This window comes from Physeter macrocephalus, chromosome 2, assembly GCF_002837175.3.
Source record: "Physeter macrocephalus isolate SW-GA chromosome 2, ASM283717v5, whole genome shotgun sequence".
Taxonomy (NCBI): domain Eukaryota; kingdom Metazoa; phylum Chordata; class Mammalia; order Artiodactyla; family Physeteridae; genus Physeter; species Physeter macrocephalus.
In genome coordinates, this window is record NC_041215.1 from 42,267,016 (window position 1) to 42,275,118 (window position 8,103).

Sequence of the window (8,103 nt, forward strand, 5' to 3'; positions counted from 1 at the left end):
TATCATCCCCAACTTTTCAACCAGGCTCCTATTGTTTTATTTGCAAACCTCCACCAACTTCTGCCTGGACTGTTGCGGTGGTCTCCTGGCCAGTCTGTCTTCCTCTTGTCCAGCTCCCTCCATCCTCTGTTACAGTTCTTTTTCCAAGAAGTCACTGACCATGTTGCTCCTCTGTTCGCTATTGTTTATAGAATAAAGGCTTTGGGCTTCCCTGGTGGCACAGTAGTTGAGAATCTGCCTGCTAATGCAGGGGACACGGGTTCGAGCCCTGGTCTGGGAAGACCCCACATGCCGCGGAGCAACTAGGCCCGTGAACCACAACTACTGAGCCTGCGCGTCTGGAGCCTGTGCTCCGTAACAAGAGAGGCCGCGATAGTGAGAGGCCCGCGCACCGCGATGAAGAGTGGCCCCCGCTTGCCACAACTAGAGAAAGCCCTTGCACAGAAATGAAGACCCAACACAGCCAAAAATAAATAAATAAATTTAAAAAAAATAATAATAAAAGCTTTAAAAATCTGTTAGGTTGGTAGGGAAAGCCCTCATCATCTATGTCCCGATGCCTTTCTCTTCTACTGAAATGACCCTCCCCATTCCTCCAGCCCCTGTCTCTCCAACTGGGCAAAATCTCTTTTGTTCCCCAAACTTGCCTGGATAATTCATTCACACCTCTGTGCTTTTGCCTTTGCTATTCTCTCTTCCTGGAAGAACCTTCTAGACTCTCCCTTAATCCCAGCCAAATGCCGGCACATCCAGTACCTTCTGTTCTTTCAAGAGTTCCATTCTCTGAAAGTCTTTCCTAATACACCCACCAGCTATAACTTCTGTTATAGCCCGAATCACACTTTATATTTCTAATTTTGTTTATATACGGACTTCTTTCTGCCTGATCGGAAATGTCTCAAGGCAAGAACGCAGTTTATTCATCCTAGTGTTTTAGGCATTTATCACAATGCATGCAGAGAGTTTAAAAAAAAAAGCGTTGAAGGAATAAATGAATAAACTCAGCTACACCCATATCAAGGCTTAGATAACTGAATTGACCAGATAGATCATTTATGACTAATTTCATAGCCAGCTACTGAAGCAGTACCCAGAAATTACACCTCCCTCATAGCCCCTCCCTCAGTAGGAAGAGAAAGAGAAATCCATGTTCTAGCTTTTAAACTACTAAACTGGGAGAACTTTCAGGGGGAAAAAAATGCATAAATTGTACTGTCCCTTTAAAGATGGCAGACACCCCCTCCCACCCATCTCTCAATGGCAGACGCTGTTGAGATTACATGGTTTTAAACGTGACAGACCCTCGTCCCAAATGCCCACACTGTTTTTATGTATTGTGTTGGCCAAAAAGTGCATTCCGGTTTTTCCATAGGATGTTATGGAAAAATCCAAATGAACTTTTTGGCCAACCCAAATAAAACTTTTACTGAGGTTTAACATACATGTAGAAGAGTACACACATCCTAAGGTTAAAGCTCAATTTTCACAAAGTGAACTGCCACATGGAGCCAATTCAATAAACAGGATATTATCAGTCCCCCAAATCTCCTCTGTTGTCCCCTGTCAGTCCCTGATCCCCACACCCCCAAGGGTAGATTGAAATAATTCCAACACGGTTTGGACACAAACTATTTTGTGAAAAGTTTATATCTTTATGTATTTTATATAATTAAAAATCAGTTTTTAATTGTAAAAGAAAATAACATAGGCTCATTGTAAGCAGTGAAAATTAAATAGAAGTGTAAAAATGTGGAAAGTGAAAGCATTTCTCCCATCTACACTCTGACCACAGTACACACATATGAACACCCCATTTCCAAGGTTAAACACTTGTAACAGGTGGGTGCATGTATCAGTGAAGACTATACAACAAGTGAGAGAAAATTCTACTCCAAATGGTTGAAACAATAAGATAATGCATTGGCTCTCACAATTTATTTAATTGTTTTCTGAGTGAATGAACATTTAGGTTGTAATGTTCAACTTAGTTGTAAACAATGCCACATCTTCCAATTTATTTTGAACATCTTAAAGAGAAAATGTCAAGAGATTCTAAAAGTCCAGAGGTAGGGCAGGCTTTGGGATTTTATTTAATCACCAAACTATGCCAACTATGTCACCAAAGACTCAAGTTTCTTTCTGTCTCCTTGCTCTGCCTTCCAAGGTATCAGCTTCATCCTAAGTGGCTCACTTCATGATCAAAACATAGCTGCTGAAGGGGTTCAGATGAGCCTCCCCAAAATGTGCCACTTTTGGCTTGTGGATTCTTTTTGGGTAAAGGCAATGGAGACCCTTTGGGGTCAAGAGAAACTTCTGCCCCTCCCTTAACTACCTGGAAGAATTTAAATTGGGGGTCTTTCCCAGAATGAGTATTATTATCAGAGTTAAATTTTATCTGAGTGGCCCATCTGTAAGTCAGGGCAAACATCTAATTACCCAGCAACTGCTTTTCTTCTTATCATCCTGTGAATGACCCTCCTGTCCTGGAAGCCCCAGAACTCTATCCCATTCCTTAGCTCCGGATGGCCACATACCTCATTTTACCTTTCTGTCTTTGAAACTCTCATGTATGTGGGGTTCCTGTATGTGCAAAATTAAATGTACTTTTTCTCCGGTTAATCTGTCTCATGTTGATTTATTAGACCAGCCAAAAGAACCACTGAACGGAAGAGGAAAATTCTTTCTCCCCAACACTGCCAACAGGGCCACATGCTTCTTCAGAGAGGGGAGAAAGGAGGGAAAGGAAAGGAAGAGAGAAACTCAACAACCATGGAGTGAACGTCCTAGGCTTCATTCTGATTAGACCAAATGTGGCCCCGTGCTTATTTATAAATACACCACTGAGACCTGGGGAATGCCAAGTATTGATTGGGTCAACTCCCATTCCTGAATGAACCTTTGTGGCAGAATGGATGGAATTACCCTAGTTGGCTCCATGAAGAGGGCCAATGTCTGGAGTTGGGCATGGGGTCCACTCCACCCAAACTCACTTACTACACAATGGGGTATGGCTGGAATGGATGTTGGGGAGACCACAATGTTATTCACTACAGTGAATAATATCCTTTGAGTCTTTTTTATTTTTTTGGTCTAAACATACACTCATATATACATGAACATAACTTTTAAATAAAATGGGATCACAGTATTCTGTAACTAACACTATTCTGCAACTTCACATACATATAAATCTACCTCAACTTTTTAAATTACAGGATATTCTATCATATGGGTAAGCAATAAATTTTTTAACCATTTCCTTAATTGGTGAACATTTAGACTGTTTTAAACATTTCTTTTACAAAAATTCTACATTGATCATTTCATTCTCAACAATATCTTAAACTGATGTAATATTTGAAAGAGATAGTTTTAAATGATTTTTTTAAACACAAGAGGACACAATGTTCTTCAAAAGTCAGCTAGGAACATCTCTACCAGTCTCTATCCAAAGAACAATTTCCTTTTCTTTCATCATTTTGGTTAATATAGATATGCACTACACTGCCTCTGTCAAGGGTGTAGTAAATATTTCATTGTTGATTTAGATTGAAAGGAAATAAAAGCCAGTTGCAGAAATAGAATTTAGACTGGGAAATGTGAAAATGTTATTTGGTCAAGGAGGAACCTGAAATTGATGAAACTGGAGGATTGAAATAAAGCCCAGTGGTCACCCAGCCATTCCTCTGCCTTCACACCAGAATCCATTCAAACACACCCAGACACTTAGCTAGAAAGCCACTTGGAAGCAATTTGGAGTCAATACAAAATATTTGATACAAACAACTTTCCGCGAAATACCCTTCCCATTGTCTTCAGCCATAGACACAATTCCTTATGTTCTCTCCTTCATAATATTTTTCTAGTTTTTACCATAACTTTGTCCCTTTTATTCATCTCCCTGATGGAGAGTTAATTCAGTCCCTGAATGAGGTGTCCCAGTGATCTGCTCCTTCCTGTCAGAGGTTTTCTGAGATATAATCTAAAAACCCTCTTGCTATAGCTCAGGCCTGTGTTCTCTCAGCCTGCCTTTGATAGAAAGGTTCTATTTATGTACTCTCATTCCTTGTGGGTGTTAGAGCCTGTCTTACTCTCCCTTTCCAGCTCTAAGTCGCCTGTTATGAGCTGAACTGTGTCCCCTGCAAAATGATTTGTTGAAGACCTAAGCCTCAATACCTCAGAACGTGACTGTATTTGGAGATGGGAGTCTTTAAAGAGGTAACTAAGTTAAAATGAGGTCTCTAGGGTGGGCCCTAATTCAATACGACCAGTGTCCTTATGAGAACAAGCAATTAGGAAACACACACTCAGTGAGAAGACCATGTAAAGACAGGGAGAAGGGGGCCATCTGTAAGCGAAAGACAAGGGCCTCAGAAGGAACCAACCCTGCTGACACCTTGATCTTGGACTTCCAGCCTCTAGAACTGAGAGAAACTAAATTTCTGTTGTTTAAGCCACCCAGTCCGTGGTACTTTGTTATGGCAGCCCTAGTGTACTGATACAATGCCCAAACCCAAGCATGGGATGGAAACTCGTGACTGGGCCAGGTGGAGCCCCTTTGACCTTCCATCCCTGTCTGGGTGGTCCCTAGGTCCCTTCTCCCCTGTGACCTCCTGGACTTCTGATGGCAGTCCTCCCAGGAGCAGGAAGTCCTCTGCTTCTCCCAGGTTCTGCTGGTTACCTCCCTTTCTATGCCTGTAGAGTGGTTTTCCAATCTTGGGGAGCTAAGAATCACTGCTTTGTGAATGCAGATTCCCAGACCAGGGCTCCAGGGATTCAGATTCACTAGTTGAGTGATGGGGCTAGGGAACCTGTACTTCTAATAAATGCTTCCAGATAATTCTAAGAAACCCCATCAAAAATATTTCCTCTCCCTTATCTCTCTAACCCAGTGGTTCTCCACCTTAACTACACATTACAGTCATCTGGGGAGCTTTTAAAACCCATGGCCAAGCCCACCCAAGATATTCTGATTTAATTAACTTGGGGTGGAGCCTGGACATAAGTATTTTTGTTTGTTTGTTCAGGTGATCTCTACATAGCCAAAGGCAGAACCAATGGTCCAGCCCCACTGCCATTTTCATAAAGTCACCCTTCACCCTTGCTATCCTCATCAGCACCGGAATTGAGCAGGAGCCTCCTAATGTCTCACTCTGCCCCACCTTTACTCTCCCACCCCACTCACTCTCCACAATGAAGTCTGAGTAACAGTTTGAAAGCATGAGTTCAGGGAATTCCCTGGTGGTCCAGTAGTTAGGACCTGGTGATCTCACTGCCAGGGTCCCGGGTTCAATGCCTGGTCAGGGAACTAAGATCTTGCAAGCTGTGTGGTGCAACCAAAAAAAAAAAAAAGAAAAGAAAACATGAGTTTAGTTACGTCTTTCCCCAGCAAAAAGTCCATCAATAGCTCCTCATCAGGTCAGGTTAATGTTTACAAGCTCTGTAGCCTGACATCGAAAGTCCTCCACATTCTGGCCCCTGAGGGCCTCTCCCCTCTCGACCCCTAAGCTCTAGCCACACTCACATCCTGGGATCCCCCCAGTTACCAAGTTCCTTCACCGCTCTGCCTTCACCCTTGCTTTCCCACTGCCTGGAATGCCCTTCCATCTGGCTAATGCCTTCAGTTCAGTGGTGACGTGGTCTAGGAAACCTTCTCTGACACCCTCCCCATGCCCAGGCTGGGAGATGAGCCTCCTTTTCAGAAGCCCACCAGTGCCCGCCTCTATCAGAGCACGTATGACACTGTATTGTAATTGCTACTTATCTTTCTCTTTCACCTGACTGCGTCCATCTTTCCTCTCAGCCTCTCTGTGTCCCAACACAGCGCGCAGGTACACAGGAGGGTTTGGAGAACATTTGTTGAATAAACGAATGGATGAATGAATACCTTGCCCTCTCACAGCTGTACCCTGTGCCTGCTGTCTCGTTACCATCCACAAACGGGCTTGTCTCCCTCAGATCTGAAGTCCCTCCTTACTGCTGCTTCCACAGCTACTTAAATCCCAGACTATTTGCACCAGGGCTCATCCAGCCCAGAACTAGGCGTAAGAACAGGTAACAGAATCACAGTTACTCTGGGCCAAGCATTTTCCAGTCTTTAATACTTATGACAGCAATACAAAGTCATTCTTATCATCCCCATTTTACAGCGGAGGAAACAGAGGCTCAGAGAGGTTGAAAGTGACTTTCCCAGAATTGCACAGATGGGAGCGGCTGAGCCAGGAATGGAACCACAGAATCTGGCTCCACAAGCTCCAGCCCTCCCAGCTGGGCCACGTGCACATCCATTGAAAGGAGAGGCAGCTGTGTGGTGGGAGGGAGGAAGAGCTGCCCAAGACTCACGCTGACTAAGTGACTCAGTTCCCATTCCCATGAAGGGGCCATGGGCAGTGCCCCAATTCTATAGCCATCAGCGTTTCTGCCATTGGTCATGGTGTACCCTAATGACCTGTCTGTAATGTCACCTCCATCAAATATATTTAGAATGTGCAGTCCATATACAACCCGTGTCTAGAATAGTATCTAGTATAAGGTTGATGCTTAATAAATATTTGTTGGTTTAATGAAAGAAAGAGTGAATAAACAACAATCACCCTATTAAAAGTACTCAGTGTAGTTTTTCTCTGTATTGTGCAGGATTTTAACATTTTATTTGATTTTTTTATCTCCTAGGGGTTTTTTTGTTTTTTTCTTTTTGGCAGCACCACACGGCTTGTGAGAGCTTAGCTCCCCGACCAGGCATCGAACCTGTACCCTCTGCAGTGGAAGTGTGGAGTCTTAACCACTGGACCACCAGGGAAGACCCTGTGCAGGATTTTAGAAGCCAATTTTCCAAGGAACCCACATACAAGGGCTGAAATTTTTGTTCTTCTCTCTCCTCCATGATACGTTCTTCCCCTTTTCTCATGTGGAGACTGAAAATTATAAGTACTTATTGGGTAGAAATGCACATTAAGATCTTCTGATAAAAAGCCCCTTATTAGGTGAAAAATGTCCTGATGTTACTTTGATTCCAAAATAGTAGTCCCGATGGCACTACCTCATGAGATCATGAGGTTTTGTAGCTGTTTATAAACTTGAAAATTGGCTCTAATTCATCACCATGAGCTGTTGCTCATCACCTTGACTCTGACTTTCAAGTCCCAAGTCTGACCTTGAGCTCTCACCTCTTGATGCCAACACCACTGAAATAGGCTCAAATTGTTCTGTATCCAAATACAATATAAGCAAGAAAGACCTCTTCTAAGACTCTTTTATCTAATGGAAATGAAGAGACAAGTGACCGGGTTTTAGTTCACCTCGGCCATAGAAATGTGTCCTTATATCTCACTAGACCTTGATTTCTTAATGTCTGTAAAAGACATAGATACTTACTCGGCCTAGCCCAAAAGAAAGCCAGGATAATGGCTGTGGAATGAGAAAGAGAGTTAGATGGGGCCACGGAGGTCATCTAAGTTTGCCGGAGCCTCCACGTTACAGATGAGGAGCTTGAGACGAGCATTACATGAGTTTCCTATTGTTACCGTAACAAATGATCACAAACTTGGTGGCCTAAAACAATACAAATGTATTCTTGCGTATTTCTGGGAGTCAGAAACCTGAAATGAGTCTGAGGGGCTAAAACCAACATGTCAGCAGGCCTGGTTCCTTCTGGAGGCTCCAGGGAATAATCCATTCCTTGCCTCTTCCAGCTTCTACAAGATGCCAGCACTCCTTGGCTGCCCCCCGCTTCACCCCAGTCTCTGCTTCCATGGTCACATCACCTTCTTCTCTCTGATTCTGATCCTCCTGCCTCCCTCTTATAAGGACCTCTGTGATCACTTTGAGCCCGCTGAATACTCCAGGATAATCTCCCTTAGCTCAAGATCCTTCATTTAATCACATCAGCAAAATGCCTTTCACCACGTGAGGTAACATTCGCAGGTTCCAGAGATTAGGAGATGGATATCTCTGGGTCCATTATCCAGGCTACAACATGGGGTAGAGAGATCTGCTTAAGTTGACACCATGAGGAAGAAGCCAGGACGGATGGTAGATACACGGCTGCTCCTGTGTAGCTACCATCTGGGTGTCTGCTGAGGCCTGTCATTCAGGATTATGTAA